Here is a 19,091-nt window from a genome sequence, read left to right as displayed (position 1 = left end):
TGCTGTGCTGAGGCGAATGGTTATGATATTCACTTTTTAAAAGCTGCAAAGGGGAAGGTTTCTGTGCCTGTGAGATTGTGCGGAATGAGATTGGGCTTCTTCGCCGTGCGATTCCTCAGAAAGGAAAGAATTGAGATTTTTCAGCAGGACTGCAAAACAGAGTTGTACCACCATTTGTTTTTCATCTTGGGAAACTGAGGCACACAACAGTCAACCTTGAGAGGCAAAGGCAGGTTGTTAAAACCCAGCTTCTTTCCTGTGACATCCCTGTCCTGCAAAGAGACCAACACTGCAGGAAACACATCCTCTTTTACAGCTTAAGTGCAAGACATTTCTAAGCATGCTTTGTATTAAGGTTTACCTGTATTAATAATTGAAAAAGGGCTAATACATGATTAATAAATATTATAAGCATGTTACAGTCCCAAGTAACATTTCTCAAAGAGGACACTAAGAGCTTCAGCAGATCTTTTAGGTAGTAGGTTGTATGTCAGGAGTTTACCCCGTTAGACTATGCGGTAATTTCTATGAAGGAGTTATTAATCACTTTTGAAAACAGTTCCTTAAAAACTGAATTATAATGCAGTAGATTCTTTCTGTGATGAAGGAAAATACACAGAGAAGTAGAACAACGTTTTGAAAGGAAATACAGAGAATCTTAACCAAATGGTGCAATATTGCAAGCTGATGATGACTGTGAGAAAAAAACCCAACAAAACAAAAGTTGTCTTATGGCTTTTATTGTCTTAAGGGGGAAAAAACCACCTGTTTTGCTTTTCATTTTAAGGAAGCTGATGGGGCTGCTACTTGATTATTTATCTCTTCAGTATTATTAGTAAATAATGTTAGTACATTATTATCACAAGTACATACACACTAGATCTCTATTGCAAAACTATTACTATGTTCTATTATCAATATTAGTGCTATTGTATCTCTGAAAGATGAAATTTAGGGGCAGAGGGAGTTTAGGTTTTTCTGGAAGGTCCTGCACATGAGCAGAGCTGCCCACTGGCTTGGGAAACTGCACAGCCCACCTCAAAGCCACAGTAGTGGGAGAAGTGGGGCTGTTCAGCCTGGAGAAGAGAAGGCTCCATGGAGACCTTATAGTGGTTTTTCAGTACCTAAAAGGGGCCTAAAGGAAGGACGGGGAGGGACTCTTGATCAGAGAGTGTGATGATAGGACAAGGGGTAACGGTTTCAAGCTGAAAGAGGGGAGATTTAGTTTGGAAATTAGGAAGAAATTCTTTACTGTGAGGGTGGTGAGGCACTGGAACAGGTTGCCCAGGGAGGCTGTCGATGCCCCATCCCTGGAAGTGTTCGAGACCAGGCTGGACGGGGCTTTGAGCAACCTGGTCCAGTGGGAGATGTCCCTGCCCATGGCAGGGGGTTTGGAAATAGATGATCTTTAAGGTTGCTTCCAACCCAAACCATTCTATGATTCTATGACACTATGAAGAAAATACAAATCCCTTGGTGTCCTGTGTAACATCTACCTTTGCGTTCATACAGTGCTGGGTGCTATACATCCATGCATCATAGAATCATAGTATAATAGAATGTTATGATTCTATGATTCTATGAGTGCTACACAGCCATGGGTCTGACACACCCAACCTGCAGCCTTGATGATGGAGATTCAGAGATCTAGAGCTTGTGACGTGGAAAAGTCACCTGTTTCCCCCACCAGGCTGCCTTGGTCCTGACACAAGCTGACTCACTTGGCTGTGAAAACTCCTCTCCTCTGTCTTAAAATCCCCCCATGGCCCATGCGCTTCCCCACCTGCCAGCAGGAGGCTTTGTGAAGTGGTTCTTGGGGGGAGATACTGAACAGTTGTTCAGTAAACAAAACCTAAGATTCATCTGGGACTTCCTACCTCCCGAAATGTCATGGGATTGCTTGGGAAAATATTGTAAAGAGGCAATATACAGCACAGTTCCCTGCTGCTGCAAACATGATCTGAGACGCTCTCCAGAAGGCCAAGTAACTCTGAAAATCCAGTATCCAGTAAAGGGAACAGCTTCTGCTCCTACCCCCAACCCTGTAGGGAAAAAAAAAAAAAAGGTTTTTATGGAAAAAAATATCTGCAATTATCCAACACCAGACAACTTTCCGAATCCAGCTCACCTAAGCTATATTTTTTTTTTTTTCCCCTCCATGAGCAAAATGAATGCTGCAAGCAGTCACAGTGCTAATGGTCTTTTTTCACATCGCTTCCCCTTGCTCCCCGAACTGAAGGCAGAACTGCAGAGACTTCAGGAGACTCTTCATGCTATCACTTCACAGGCTGGAAGGTGACAGCTTCGCCAGGGACTAATGCGGGCCGACATAATTGAATGTGGCCTGCAGCAAAGCAGCTGCCTGGAGCCACTGTTGATTGTAGCTGTCATCAGGTGGAGCTTGCTGCCGTAAAATACGGTCCGGAGGAACGCGGCTCTCGCATGCAGCTCCGCAGTGATAGCTTATTTACTCTTACCCCGCTACAACAGTTTTGTAGTTAATAATTGTCAGTATCACACTGTTGAGTGAGCACAGATGCTCAAGCTCTGCATCATCAATAATTTTCCCGCTAACCTGGTCTCGGAAATTAAACAACGGCCCTAATATTCCCATTTTCTGGGTGTATATTGTGTGTTCCAGCATGTCGTCCTCTTTTTTTTTTTTTTCTTTTTTTATGGAGAACCTTAAATGATTTTAGAGATATTTCCTACGCCTGTTTATTTAACTGTCACAGGATGTGGGAGAAATATAATCTGCTAAATTAGGCATGAAAAACTGTACACAAGGAGAAGGCTCCCTGATTTCTGCCTTGAAAAAGAAGTGGCTTTAATTACAAATTCAGATAAAGAAGCAATCACATCTTCCATTTATACAGCTTTTTTCATTTCAAAGGATCTCACCACAATGAACAAGCAATAGGTTTAATCTTTTCTCCTTTATTTGGAGATTGTGAAGTGTAGAGGGAGTATGAGAATATTTCACATGAACAAGGCTGCAGGATCTCTCTCCTAGATGCAAGTAATGTATATCTCAGATAACACTGATCTTTGCTACTTAAAGCCTTCCCAAACTCTTAGTGGAAACCTATGCAAGCCCCAGGATAATTTTGGTCTATTTTTTTGATTACTACGATTCGTAAGCTATTTATAACACATTATAAACTGTGCATATTATATTTCAATTTAGTATATGAAATATAGTATATAAAGGACCATGTACAAAATACGATATATATTTAGTGTATTTAGGATACCATCACTAAATTTAAATACAAAATACAAACCTTGGTCTGTATTAAAATATATACAGGCTGAGGAAGGAGATCCCGTAGCTCTCAAACTATTATGTTCTTTTGCTGATAATACATTACTCTAGTTAAGCTTAATAAGCATCATTTTCCTTTAAATACTTGTCCTTTTCATTTAAAAAATAGATTATATTGGCGTCATGGCGTTTTAGACATCCAGTGCTTCCACACCAGTTGACAACTAAGGAGGTGCAGAGCTGCAGGTGCATCAAAGAATTCAAAGAGAGTTGATTAAAAGAAAAAAAAAAAATAAAAGGAGAAAAAGGGATATTGGAGAAGAGATATGAAAAGAATAATTGTCATCCTATGTCTGCTGGATGTTTTGAGTTACTTTACTGTTTGTACCTGCTTGGCTTCCTAGGAGGTTAGCTTGGTGGAGATGAGGGCAAGGGGGTTGGCTATGTCTGCATTGCAATGTGACACACATGTTCCTTGCTGGGACACAGGAACTGTGCATCCCTTTGGGTGTCTTTATGAGGTTCTGCCCAGCCTGTAGCACCTGGACCAGCCCAACTGCAGGCTCAGGAGGTCCCAAAAGGCTCTACAAACTGAAGTTTAACTCACAGAGAATGCTTTTCCCGTGCAGTTTTTTAGGTCTTACTCAGGTTTTGATTACTTTGGTTTTGCACTCCGTCCATCTCCCCGGCTGCATTATGGTGGGGGTGAGTTGGCAATTACGTCTGTTATTATAATGATTAATCTTGTTGATTCTAGTTTCCACCTAGGCTTACATTAGGGGTGGTCCTTTGATTTGGCACTAAAACAACTGGGAGCAACATTCTGTCCTTTGTCTTGATTCTGAACTTCCCTTACACTGCTGCAAATTAAGAATAATTCTGGTATGAAATCGGTGTACAATAAGAAAAGTTTATCCCATCTATGAATCTGCTGAATGAAAGCTGTGGGTCTGACTCTGTCCTTATGGTAGTTTCACAGCGGTGTAACTTTAATGATTTCAGCAGAGTTACTGCTGATAGATACCCTCAAGAGTAATCAAAAACGGAACCAATTGCTTTTATGCAGGGCTCTTCTACCGCAGACAGAAACAAAAGGTATTTCTTTCCAAACCTCAGCTGCTTAGTCGGTTGTGAAATATTTCTTCCTTTCCTTAACAGAAGTGGATCTGTTGTTTATGAAAAGCAAGTATTAATTATACAAGGTTTAGCCACAAACATCTGGTTTTTCTGCTTTTAAATAAACATGTCCCTTCAGCTGGTACCGAGCGTTCTCGGGGAAGGGAAAAGATGCACACTGCAAAATATGACTGTGGGTTAACACAAGCGGTCTGATCATCTTGTCAGGGATGACTCCATACCTTACCCAAGAACACGAGCAAGCAATATTCTCATAAACAGTAAAATAATGTGGTTTTAGTAGGGGATCATGATGTCGCCTTAGCTGTCTGCTTGTGTTTAGATTTTGGGAGCTTGCAAGAGGATTAAAACCACTTGTTTCTTTTCTTTCTTTCGTTTTTTTTTCCCCTTTTTTTTTTTTTTTTTTTTTTTTAACTTGTCACTGCAATAAAGTTGGCTGTGGCTCTGGGGAGTCCTCTGTAAAGTACAATGCCCTGGGCTATGGGAGATGGAGCCCTCAATAACTGATATGAAAGGTCCTTAATTAAGCACTTAGCATTTCAAGGCAGTTATCACGGCTAGCCCACAGACCGAGCTGGCAGTCCGTCACCACCGATAGGCCACCTAGATGACTAACGTGAGTTGAGTCGAGTCTTTTGTACTTTAGGCGAGGAGCCCCGAGGCACAGGCTGATCTGGTGACCCTCCCAGATCCACTTTCTCTGCCGAAAGGAACGGGATATCGGATGTGACAACACTGCAGACGGGGAACATGGGTTTTTTTCTTTCCCCCCCTGAAGAGCAGGGATTGAGGAGAAAGTTAGAATGACAGTGGCACTTTCTTGGCTCTGTGCGTTGGTATGAATATGACCAAACCAAATGAATGAATAATTATGAATGTATTATGAAAACAGAAAGGAAAACCCTGTTGCTGTGGTGCATTCAATTATTTCACCAATTACATATGGCCATTGGGAAGTTAACTAGGAAAGAGACAGTTCATCCCCCCCAGTACCACTTTCCTTCCTGTTCTCTTTGAAATCCTCTGGACACGAGAGCATAAATGTTTCAGGCGAAGTTTATCTTTATATTAAGGAGAGGGGGAAGACTTTTGTGGCATTAAAATGGAAAGGGTTAATGGAATGAACTATAGATTAAATTGTAAAGCAATCAAAGAAAACCAAACACTTTATAGCAGACAACCATCTTCTGGTGTTTGGGTCTGTGTCAAGCCATGGATGTGGAAAATTAAAGCCATACTGAGAAGGGAAATGAACCATGTCTAATACATCCCCAGCAATAAAATGTTTTCACTAGGACTGTAAAACTGTGGCTTACATTAGGAAAAAGAAAATCAAACTATATGTCAATTCCACATCATGGGACATGAAGTGTCCACAAAAATTTATATTACTATTTAGAAGTGTTTCATTCTGGTGTTTTATTGTGATTGGATGCGCCCTTCTCAGTATCTTTTGACTGGTATGAAAATGATTTGAACTACTTTTTTAGCATTTATTTTACATCTATTACCTGTTCTATTACTTTTTATTATTTTATTGTGCTTGTGTAGAGGATTTTGCACAGTTTTCATTATAATGTAACATTAAGTCAATTTATTTGTGTATTACACGCTGTATAATTGCACCTTTTTTTGTGGAACAATTTGGATTTCATTATCCAACAAATCAGCAGTGTTACATTTTGAAAAGCTCTTGTTAGAAATCAAGTGCATTTTCCAACTAAGACAACAGAGGTCAAGTTTGCACCAAAAAGGGAGCAGAAGATTGCTTGCCTAAAACACTTGCACAGATGAGGAAGGTCGTGGTGGAAAAAGAAATACTCATTTCTTTGAGAAAATATTTAATCACTATGGTCCAGATCAATGGAGATCAATATTTGTAAGAAGGGAAATAGCATGGAATAAGGTGGTCTGACATGAAACAGGTTTGAAGGGGAATAGATCAACGCAAAACCAAATGGGTGCCAGGAACAAGTCAAATATAACAGCAGTTTTGTTTAATATTCTTCTGTATCATTCTGTTCCTTAATTTACAAGTGCCATAAAGAGTATAACTAACGTAGGCAAAACGAAGTGTACATCTGTTTGTGCAGATCTGCTTTGCTATCATATATCAGGCTTAAACCTTTCATAAGAGGTGACATAAGAGCAATTGCATCTCTCTCAAAGGTGAACTGACAGCCCCTCTGAAATAGAATTGCAAAATATAATTGTAAATAACACACCAAGAGTGAGAATAGATGTGAAGGTACAAACCTTCACTTTTTTTTAATCCGCCATAATTGCTACCTGGATCCCTCAGTTCTTCTCTGGTAGTTATTACAGCTTCACTCAGAAAAGTTAAAATTAATTCATGAGTAAATAAATTAGCAGGTTGAACATGAAATCCTCACATTGTGTGAAAATCTTTCCACTCTTAGTCATCCTATGTCGTTCAGCTGTCCTGTCATGACATAGTGGGACCACCAGTTTTCAAAGGGCTATGATTTCCCCTCCTTTTTTTCTTTTCTGTTTAACAGGGACTTTTTATTGAAGATATTGGATTTACAGGCAGGGATTTACATGTGTGTGTATGTGCTTGTGTGTCCACGCAGTGCTGAGCACAACTGATCTATAGGATCACTTGAACTTCCATGAGCAGTGAGCCCTGCAGGTCTTCCAGAAATGATGGAAACAATGTAAATAATCTCCTTTTAGTGCTTTAAATTTTGTCAAGTTTTATGTGGAATTGCAGTGCCTTGAACTAAAATGGATGCAGAAAAAGAGAAATGAGAGTATTTTGCAAATGCAATTTTTTCTGTCATTTTGGAACTATTTTGCTGTTGATAGATTTATTCCTCTAAAATATTGTTCTGACAGACCTTATGCTCTGTACTGAAATTCCTTAAGGAAGATGTGAGGAAAAGCAAAACAGATTTGGATGCTTTTTCAAATGTAACACTTTTTCAACAAATTGTCGAGTTCACTCTTGAGCTGTGGTTTTAAGTCTTCACCTGCTTCATGGTAGCAGATGAATCAGAGAAAATACCAGCCCTGAGTATTTCAATTACTGATAACACCTTTTAACTCAGTCCTTTAATTCTCTTTTCCATCACAACTGGCTCAGAAGCTCTACTACAGAAAGCCTTGTTTACTTCAGGCTCCTTCCCAAACCACACATCAGATGCCAATGTATTTCAACACCTCTCAAAGGTTAAACAAAGGACTGAAGACTGCAGCAGAACAATGAGGAGTGACTGCCCAGTAATAAATCTTATTTTTAATATCTAATGTCTGTAATTCAGGTTCTGGACTATTTTGTGCACGTGTATATGCTGTATGTTTGAATACTCTACCATTCACTGCCTCAATACTAAAAGCATCACGTATTTAACACCCCAAATTCTCGAGTTGATTTAAACAGCTTAACAGATGTAGTATTTCATATTTCATAAGACTGAAAATGGATTTTGTCCCCCTTTTTGAATGTTATGCTTTATTTTCAGTGAGTACTAACATCTTTAATGGGCTGAGATGAGGTCAATAACACACACACAAGAAGTACATTCTGTACAAAATTACAGTTTTGTACAAAATTACCGTAATTATGCAATTTCTGTACAAAATTACAAGTGCTTTTACTTGGATCTGAAAAAAATATTCAACTCCCATTTCCAGACAGAAATCAGTGAAAACCTTTACTTCTTTCTAGTAGATAATCACACACAGTAGTTAGTGGAGCAATGAACTCCATCACTTCAAAACATATAGTCAGAAACCAAGTTGAGCAGCTGAGTGGGCGATGATCCAATGTGAAGTGTTTTCTCTCAGTTCCTCAGTTTCCCACAGACTTATTGAATGGGTCATTTAGGCCACTGAAAGCCAGAGTTTGAAAAGATTTTTAGATATTTAACAATCAATAACCCTGAGGGTTTTGGCTTTTTCCTTTCCTTAGCTCAAGTTCCATGTGTAAAAGTGTAATGGAGCTTTTATGTGACTTCTCTTGAATAGTCATGAAGTTTGATGTTCAACCATGATCCTAAAGAATGTGAAGCTTTTTTTTTTTTTTTTTAAGGGCAAGACCTGAACAAGTATCACTTCCATTCAGTAGCAAATTTCCTATGTCCATTCAGAATGATAAAAATGTAGTAGCATATGAGTTCTCAGTAAAATCTCTTCTAAAAAGAGCATACTACAAGCAAAAAAGGAAATTACTTCAAAATGAACTATTGTTATTGTTTTTAACTCATTCAAATTCTGTGACAAAATCTAGATCCTGTTGAATTCATAGCAAACACTCTCTAAGTCCCACAGATTTAACTGATTCTGATCAAAAGAACAACCCAGAACCTCAGAAGAGAGGAGCAATTCGTCAAAAATACTATAGAAGAGTGGGATCAGAGACAACATTTTCAGCACAGAGTGGATAGTCTAGCAGTTAGGCATCTAGATAATTTCCTGAGAGTTTAAGTACTCAGATTGAAAATATTTACTTTAGTATTAATCGCAAGCAATTAAAGATTTACAATCATTTATTTGCTTTAACAATTGTTTTTAATTATGTAGAGGTGACGTTTAATAAAAAGCCTGCACAAAAGTAGGTAAAAATATTCCAATAACATAGGTAAAGGAATTGCCTGTAAATTTTTATCTGACATATGGATGTATTTTGATTTTTTAAAAAAAATACTATTATTACCTATAAGAACTTAATATGCTAATACTTTATAGCAAAGCAAGTAGGACATTAAATTTGGATCTATACATTTTCATATTTATATATTGAATGTATATTTTACAGCAGTATGGAAGACATTTCTGTCTTTTACAACATACCTGATGTCACAATCTCCAATTCCGAAACCATTTTCTTAGTCAAAACACAAACGCCACTATGCACGGAATAACCGTATGTGACATCATAAAATACAAGGACAAGGTAAGAATATTGGAGCGCAAAGGACCAGACGTTCCATCTCCTGAAGAAATGGGCAACCATATAATAGGTGTCTTGTTTAGAAGAAACAACTGTCAGCTATGCACCCTGTCCTACACTGTTGGCCATAAGACATTTCTTTATATGTTATAGCAAACATACAGATTGCTGTACATGACCAAATTTTTCAGCCGTAATATGAGAAAGTGAACAGGGGAGAGCAGGAACATTACCAATAGTTGTACAATAGCAGGGAATTTGTTCATTAAAATTATGTGATAAACCTAGGAAGGAAGGAAGCATGACACGCCCTGTGCTAAGACATTTCCCTACTGCCTGCAAATAATATAGAATCTTCATGGTTGGAAAGGACCTCTGAGATCATTGAGTCCGTTTTTTTTTTAACTTAAATTTATTCTTTAAAACATCTTAGATGTTGAATTTCAAATATTTTCAGTTGTGAACAATATATACACTAAAACTTACTCAGAGAAATGATCTCATGAATACATACATAATATAGAAAAAAATAAAATTAAAAATTTGCCAGCGTGACCAATGGAAAAAGTTGTCCTAGCATTCCAATTACAAGAATAAATTTTAACCTGAACCTCTAAATGGGAGACACAAACTGGGCACACGATAATAAAATGAGAAGAGGAAGTACCCTAATTCCTGCCTCCAACACCGGGCAGAAATGTGAAAATACCCTAAGCTGACAAAAACTGGCGTTTCTTGATTGTTGTCGAAGTAACAATTCTGTCATATAACAGCTCCTGCAAAGTGCAACCTCCTTTATTTTTTAATAATCTTGGTTCATGAAGTATTCCTGTTGATTTCTTCCCACCTTGAGTAAGTATTTATGACCATAAATGCTCAGGCTCTTTAATGGGCATTTGTACTAGATGCAGTGAAGTTACCCCAGAGATCTCCCATTATCTTTACGAGCATTTTTTCTTCCATGTTCATCCATTTCTGCTCTATATTTGTCTCAGAAAGGCATCTTGAGTCCCAAAGAAGTCTTTGATAATACGAATTCATAAGCAATGACTTATGCATAAGCAACGACCTATTTACATGCAATTGATTCTGTGGGGAGAAGGAAACTGAACCTAAGATGACAAACTGCACGACACATTGAAGACCCATTTCATTTACATACCTAATCCGGGGATGGATTCTGTACACTGAAATTCAGTTTGTTGCCTCTTTACTGTCTATTGCCCCCTTCTAGAAAACAACCATTATTGAAAAGTCCTTAACTGGGCAATCCTCATCTAGTAAATCAGAAAAACCTTCCTTCCTAGGACTCCTTCACCCTTTCCCTAGGTTGGTCATCTGCAGTGGAGTAGGATTTTCTTGGCATTTATGTGTAAAAAAAAAAAAAAAAAAAAAAAGAAAAAAATGTTTCCAAGAGAAAACAAAAGTTGAAGGTTAGTCTGGGTATACTGCACTGTCTTTGGTTAGAAGTTCAGGTGTGCCTTTAGCAGCAACAAAACCAACAAATCCCATTTTTCTTCTGCCCCATATTCCCCAGTTTCTCATTAGTTGGTTACAAGTGTTGTTGAAGGTGAAGAGGAAAAAAAGCCCAAAACTGCTATGACAAATGAAATTAGCGCAGTGAAGGCTCAAATAAAGAAGTAGTAGGTTTTCTAGATGCAGGGGTTTATAATTATAATTATTTTATTTTATTGTTTGCTGGGGAGAGTCAGAGTTTCGAACAGTACTGGCACGTAGCTATTTCCTCTCTTGTGAGAAAGATGGGAGATGACATGTCAGTGCAATTCTTTGTCAGAAATATACATCTGCATGAAGAGAGTAGAGTTAAAAATTTAATCTGCAAAGCTATTTAGAGAGTGGATAGGCCTTGACAGGCCTCCCAAATGTATTAAAAGAACAAGAACAGCAGAGTTATGGAAAAAAAAAGCTGTTGCAAGCAAACAGAATGAAACTAAGCTTTCTTGACAGAATCAGTTTGCCAAATGACTTTAAAATTGCACTATGTCTTGTAGTTTTTTCTTAAATAGATTTTAATTTAAATGTGTAAAGCAGAAGAAACTTGCTTAACTTCAGAGACCTGCACAGCTTTTCCTTAAAAAAGAGAAGAAAAGGACCCTCACAGTGATGTTTAGTCAGGTCATGAGGCTGAGGAAGGAAGGACGGATGGTGTTGATGTTGAGCAGTGGCTCAGAGCTCTGGAGAGCTGGCTTCAGTTCCTGCCTATACGCAGACTTTGTGTGTGACTTGATGCAAGTTACTTGATCTTACTGGACCCATTTTTGCAAGCATCTAAATATTCTGAAATTTGGGTTCTTATGTCACTGAAGGAAATGCTGCCCTCTCTACCACATGCCTCCCTGCCTGTGAAATGAGGACGTGCTACTTATCTTATTGGTCTTTTCTGCATATATAACAAGCCTTTGAGTCAGGGCAGCTAAATTTAGGTGGTAGTCATCATGCCTAAATAAAATTGTCTAAAAGTTAGACATCCATCCTAAATCACTCCTGACTTTTTCTGCAGTCAGGAGTCAGGCATCTCCAGAGACCAACCCATTCTTTCCATTTTAGATATGCCTGTTAGAATAGGATGAATCACTCTCTGAAAAGCCCTTTCATTCTCCATTGCTTGTGGAAGAAATATTGACTGATAAAGACTTTTACATGGCTAAACCCAGGAATTGTTTACATAGTTAAAGACAATCCTATTGTCCGTAACAGTAGCGTACTCAGCACAAAGAGGTTTCGAAGAGCTATATTGAAGTAGATAATGCAGACCAGTCGAGTCTTAGATAATTGACAACTGATTCTGCTCCCTTGAAGCCAAGCCTGTACCTCCCACATTTACAGCCTAGCACTGCAGAAACATTTACACAGTTCTGGACATCCCATACTTGATATGATCGTATGGAGTTGCTGGCTGGAAGGGAGCCTTGAGGGCGGTCCTGCAGAAGGGTGTTTGCTTCATGGCATGGACAAAGTAGAGGGCAGCCACAACAGATGTTCTTGAGTTCCTTATCTCCTTTTCCTGTGCATTACTTGAAGCGTAATATTTCTAGTACCGAGTTAAAAAGCACTTCACAGTTGTAATTAGAGCAACTCTGGCCACACGTAACTACTGACCATGAAAAATGAAGTCCATATGCTGCTGAATGACCTCAGAAGACCTTTTGTAAAACATTTTGTTGATATGAAGCTCTATCATTTTCAAAGTACTGTGTAGATTAAATAAATAAAAAAAAGAAAGTCAAAGTTAAATTCTAGATGCAATGAAACACTTTTCTGCCCAAAAAAATTCTCTTTCTCAGCAAACAATGAGAGAGCAACCTGCATGTGGTAGGTTCTACTCATCAGTTATTGCCACATTTTGGAGGTGTCTCAGAGAATTCAGGGATGAGGGAGGTAAAGAAACCCACAGAGAACAGAATTAAAGTTTGCATAAATTTGTGTGGCATTAATAATATTTATAATAATATTTATAAATAATATTTATTTTAATGGTGACGGACCTGCAGACATACAAGTGGACTCAATGAAGTTGATGAGATTTCATTGTAAATTTTAAATTATTTTCTTCTTTCATACAACCCAACGATGTTACTTTCAAGGCTTTATTTCAGCATAAAACAATCAGTCACCAAGATTACTGCCAATATATTTGCCTTTTTCCCAGGTTTACCCAAATTCCCAGGTTAAGCTATAAGTACGGATGGCTCACATAGTTCACAAAATACTGATGGTTCCTGTTCTCTTATAGGGTCATTCTACCTGTGACAGGGAGGTGTTGTAATATCATCAAGATTTACAAATTCTAAAGCAAGACTATAATCTAACCTTATCCTCTCAGTAATGGAGAATAAAGACATAGAAATGTCACAATAGGTTTGGAATTGGAGATTAAATATTTTATACAATAATGCACTGTCATTATTTAGATAAGTTGGCTCAATGTTTGCTTAACTACAAAAAGCACATTTTCTGTTCCCTGTTTACTACTTGTTGATAGAACCCATTTTGACTGCTGTTCATATTAAGAGTGGATGTATTTTGAGTTCTCGCATGGAACCAATTGAAAGAAAAATTTCTGGTCACTTCTATCTGTGAAAGTGTCTGTGCATGGGCAAATGCTTTGTTTTCTTTCCTGGTGAGCATCCCATACTTCAAGGAAAATAAAGGAAGAGGTTGTCCCAGTACTTTTCTCAACATGCTGGAAGAGTAGAGGCCTCCGGAATGAAATAGATTTCTACATCCACTAGTGTAGCAGATTAAGATCAGATGACTAGGAAATAGCAAAAATTAATCAGAAGGTGATAGAATTTGTACAGAGTTCTGCTCATTAGCATACAACAGGACACAAATGAGTGACTTACACTTTAGCTTTGAGTAAGCCTTTAAGCTGTGATTTCTTTTTTTTTTGTGTATTCTTTCTTTCTATCATCCTTTTTACCACTGTGGCTTCCATCAAGTGCCAGTTCAGCCACTGTATTTACAGATTTGTAACCACTCAGGCTCAGCTACTCAGTGAAGTGTATAAGGAAAACATTGCCTTTTTATGCTTTATTTCTGTGGCTTTTGATTCATGGCTTAGGGGGTCATAAGCAGGTCTTGTTGACAGGAGGAATAGGTCTACAAAGAAAGAAAAAATGAAACATCACTTTTTCATTCCCAAACTCATAGTTTGCTAATAAATAAAAAAGGATGAGAAGAGAAGGGAGAAGTTGTATATCTATTTCCTTTTCCATTAACATACTGATCTTATCCATTTTAAAAAATATTTATACAATATTCAAATACTGCGTTTTAGTCATTCAGACCATTTTAGTGCAATAAATACTTAATATTTTAATATAACACAATAGCCCAAATGAAACAATTGGAAATGAAAGTAATAAAAACAATTTAATTATTTAACAATGAACTGTTTAATACCCTTAATAATTTTTTTTTTACTTGAAAAGCTTGGATTTTTGATTCAGATGCAGCTGACTTAGAACATCTTTCTTTTCCAAATGCCCGAACTACCCAGAAGATACATTTAGTTTCCCACACTGCTGTGATACCATGGCAGAGTCAAAATTACAAGAATACATTGTATAAAAATAATACCAAGATTCCCTGTAGAGAAAGGTAGAGGAAACTAAATGTATTACGTAAGTGAGGGGAGAATAGAGAAGGTGGAGTAATTGGGAAGAAAATGCAGAGACACGCACCTTAACTATAAATGACAGGAATGTAGAGAGTATTGTTTGAGGTTATAGCAATGAAATAGAGATTTAAAGGAAAAGCTGGAGAGGTTTTTTATGTGAATCCCTGGATTTGGTGTCTAAATATAATAATGAGAAGACATAGAGTCTTTATTCCTTATCTTCAGCATGGTACTAGATAAATTTTTAATTTCTTGGAGATGAGGTTTTCTTAGGTAACTTCATAAATATACTCTTTTGCTTAGCCTGTAGTTTAGCAGCAGAGGTTGCTAAGAAGTCACTGTTAAATGATTTTTTTTGCCTCTAGAGAGTGGTTTATCTCATCCTAAAACAAAACAAAAATCCGAAGTATATCAGATGATTCGCAGCTGGAAGCACCTATTTGTTTCCTTTGAGCATAAAGGAACTTTGGGTGATGAAACCTGACCTAGACATATGATTCAGTTGAACTGTGTCCTTTGTTTCACACTAAATCCTGTCTCAGGTGTGTACAGCTAAGGCCAATGACTTCTAGTTTTTGTGACCTTATGCCTCTTTTCTTTAAGTTGGAAAATAAAATAATACTGTCTAACCAAGACAATCTTTTAGGGATCCTCATTTAAACACAGCAACACTGCGGCTGTTGGAAGTATGATGTCATGTCAAAAGGTCTTATTCCCTTCTAGGAATAAGAAGTCAGGTATTTAAATAAACAACAAGGTTTTAAGAAAAACTTGATTTGGAATAGGTAACCTATTCCATTGTTAAGGACCTATCACTGAAGATATTTAATAAGAAAAGAAAAAGGAAATAGCCAAAATATTAACGCACAGAGCATTAATACAAACAAGAACTTTGAGCAAAGGGACCTGCCTTTGATTTCAAAAGGTTTCCTGGGCATCAATATGTCAGTCGTTATTTTTTACATAGCTAGAATGTTGGTTATGGTTCTGCTGTAGAGCAGCAGAAGTAGAAGGAATTCTTAGCTGTCGTACTGAACTGCTCAGTAATCTACTGAATCTGTCTGCTGTGCATTCACCCCATCTTTACTTGCCCAAAGTTTTCATTGCTTGGTTTTATCACAAAATCCAGAAGTGGAAATGCAGTCGGATATGGGAACCAGACAAGATATTGGGAGCAAAATGTAGTAAGTTAAAGTGCAATTTAACCAACCTATTTCAATGGAAGTTTTACAGAAATCTGAAGTAGTGGAAGATGTTAGAAAGTCTTCAGATAATAGATTATTCTTAAAAAAGTAGCATCAGACCTTGATGAGAGTTTGAATAAGTCAATCTTTGAAAGTATACTACTAAAACCATGCAAAAATGATGATGACCAATTTTAAGTAGCACCACCTATGAATAAATAATCTGTCCCTCATTCTATCCACCCAATTCATTGACCAAGTTTATGCCTCTCTAAGAGACCTAAAGTTATTATAAATCATATTTGTCTGGATGTAACATTTCATGCTTACAGAAACTCATACACTGAATGCCTCCGTAAGACTTCAGGATGTAAAATATCCTCAGGCCTTAGTTCCTATTGAGGAGTAATAATGTATCCCTTGCATTTAGAAGCCTATGAAGGGCATAATTTTTATTCCCAGTCTTAGCCTTTAGGTGTCAGATTAATAGGGTGTAGAAGATTTAAAAGTAGCATCCTGAGGCCTTGAAAGCAGGATTCATCTAACCTAATTTTAGCCATCTAAAATTTAGTGGCTCGGTTTAATAGCCCACACATGCTGGGGTTGCTAGCACTGTCTGAGATGTAGAGTTGCAGCTGGAGTCCAGGTGGAATACTTTAGGTATTCCAAATGGCACTAAATACTTGTCTTTAGCCAGCTGACTACTGCATGTCTACTTCATATTAATTACCTAGGATATGATTCAGTTCAAGATTAACACACTTAAATTTAGGTGTTTGCAATGTAGGTTCTTGCATAGGTACTGCATGTCTGAGCTCCCATTGTTCATAACTTAGTCAATATAGTTCATCTGCCTAAAAATGTTCTTCTAGTGCCATTTGGGATGACGGAGTTTATCCCCCACAATCTTGTTTTTCCAGATCATGGCATGCCTGTAGGTCCTGTACTACACCCATCATGAGCATGCAGATGGCTCAGGTATCCTAGGGCAACTCTGATGTGGTTATGCTTCACCCTGAAGTGGAGAAATCTTCAAGAGGTTCTTGGGAGCTTTTCTGCTGGTTAAATGGAGATGGTTACTGACTAAAAGGGGAGCTTAGTCATGTAGGGAGTAATTCATGTCACTAGTGTCATTTGATATAACACAGAATTTATGGGACTTGTAATTTTCTAAAGCTAGACCTCAATTTCTTCATACGTGATGATTTCCTGGCCTCTGTTTATCCCTGCCTCAGTGCCCATGACCAGGATTATTAAAAAAGAGTATAATTGGTTTTTTTCTTCTTTTTTTTTTTTTTTCAGAGAATTCCAAACGTATGTTTTCATCAATGTTTGCAGACAACAACATGTGCTCTTCTTTCGCTAAGTGTGTCATAAATAATCAGGTCCTAAAAGCTGTTTAGTAGCATTCCCATGTCACTGCTTTTGAGCGAGAAAACCTCAGGAATCTGTTTAGCCACACCTGAAAATTAAACAGGACGATTCAATCAAGATATGTGTTTTATTAATATTCCTTGTAAACTCATCTACTGCAGATCCTCCTTCAATATCTAGTCTAAAAATGTCAGGAAAAAAATCTGTAAGATAGCGTTCTGAGTAGAACCATGCAAGAAAGGAAAAGGAAAATTGCAAACAGAGGTAAGATGGCTGAAATGGAGATAGGAAGAAGCTCAAGTATTCAGGAGGGAAAAAGACAACATAGAACAGCATAAAATGATAAAGGAAAAGATGGAAAACCTCTCAGGAACATCAAGAAGGCTGACTGACACCCTCTGACTGATCAGCTTGGGTGTCTTACTGGTGATGGTGAGCATACCAATGCTTAGAAGAGCAACTAATTCGTCTCAGCTATCTTCTGTGCTTATTTACGCAATGGATAACTGCTTTTTACTTTTGAGCTGTGTATCTTCTGTGTATTTACACGCTTCTTTACACACAGGTAAAAGTGGCAAAAAAAAGTGGCCAACAAAAGGAGGGTTACAACAGAGACAAAATTAATGCTTCACTAAGAAGTTGCATAGGCTCTCACCTTCTCTTCCTTCCTCTCCTCGTTTTGCTCATGTATCTGTGTTTAAGTACTGGCATGGGTCCAAACACCTATGGTGCTTGGTGAATTGGGGCCCAAATAGTTACAACCAATTGAACCGCTAAAGGGGAAAGAAGCAAATCAATAAATGCAGTCTTCTAACCCTCTGGCTGTCAGTACAATTCCAGTGCATTTAAGGCAGATATTCAAAGAAAGGATTTCAACTGTGGTCTGTGCTGCTCCCTACATTTTTCAATCAGAGTCACTCTGCTCTTTCAAGAAGCTCATTTTCAAAGTTTGGGATCTTCCTAGGGAAGGCAGTATGCAGGAGAAGTTGTTTTCTAGAGGCAGCAGACAGGAAACGCTAAAGGGAAGGATATGTTACAATTCCAACCCTCACAGACAAATACTGAAACTTTTAACATATGTTTTGGTATTTTATGAGATGTTTCTTTGGACTGTCTTCAATTCTCTCTACTGAAGACTGGATCCAAGATATTTCTTTTATAATGTGTATTCAAAACACAGCTGAAAGAAGTTACATCACTGCTTTATTAGGTATTTACATCTACCTAGAAGGTGAAATATTGTGTCCAAAAAATAAGAGATCCATTTTTGTTTCCTCTTTGCCCATTTTTCTCACTTTGTCTAAGTAAGTAATGACTAATAGCTTCTTTTGGAGGTGATTCCTTAGCTTTCCTGGTAAAGCCATTCTCCCTGTCACTAAAGAATTAAAGAATAACTGAGACAAAGAGAAGGCTTAAGAAAGATGCTAGCTTTCTATATTTCTTCAGGCACTTGGCTGGAATGGGGAGAGGAAAAAGTGTTTAAATTAACCCCTCTCATTTTGCTTGAAGTTCATTAGAGAGTTTTGAGATGATTGCACAAAAAGTCTGAACTCCTGCAAGTGGTTAGGGACAGTAAATTTGCATTTGTTATACTGTAAGAGAGTACACTTGCTGCTGTGTTTTACCAAAAGCCTGATCCAATAAACATTCTTGGATTTCCTCGTTGGCTTTAAGTTTCTTGATAGCAATGAATGAACACCATTTTGTGATCCCGGAGGATGCTAGGTGCCCAAGGAGATCTGGTGTGTTGAGACTGAAGCCCTTCAGAGCAGTTGCATATCCTAAGTGCCAAGCACCAGAGAAACTTCAATAAATGGAGAGAGGATCTGATAATGACAGATTTAGATTTAGGTGCACAAATTTTGTCAGTATCCTGCCATAGGCATCTGTGGTTTACTCACAGACCAGGTCATTGTCTGTGCCTATCTACTGTGGAAGTGGAGTAAAATAATAGAACAATCAGAGAAAAAAAAAGGACCGGATAAGCAATTCAGAGTAAAAAGTGTACTCAGCATAATAATCTGTGTGTGGGTATGTGTGCATGCTCATAGGTTATTCACTAACAAACTTAAA

The 19,091-nt window shown here is 37.8% G+C and overlaps 1 long non-coding RNA gene across 1 annotated transcript in view; it reads right to left on the bottom strand.

Annotated features, from left to right (window-relative positions):
* Positions 1–726: 726 nt before the first annotated feature.
* The window catches only part of LOC141740147 (uncharacterized), a 95,958-nt gene continuing 77,593 nt past the window's right edge, over positions 727–19,091 (bottom strand). The window contains exon 6 of the long non-coding RNA XR_012585895.1: positions 727–2,042. This is a non-coding gene — a long non-coding RNA (uncharacterized LOC141740147). The remainder of the gene's footprint in view (positions 2,043–19,091) is intronic.

The sequence above is a fragment of the Larus michahellis genome, chromosome 3 (assembly GCF_964199755.1).
Source record: "Larus michahellis chromosome 3, bLarMic1.1, whole genome shotgun sequence".
Taxonomy (NCBI): domain Eukaryota; kingdom Metazoa; phylum Chordata; class Aves; order Charadriiformes; family Laridae; genus Larus; species Larus michahellis.
Note: the sequence above shows the minus strand (reverse complement) of the source record. Positions and strands in the feature narration are given on the sequence as shown.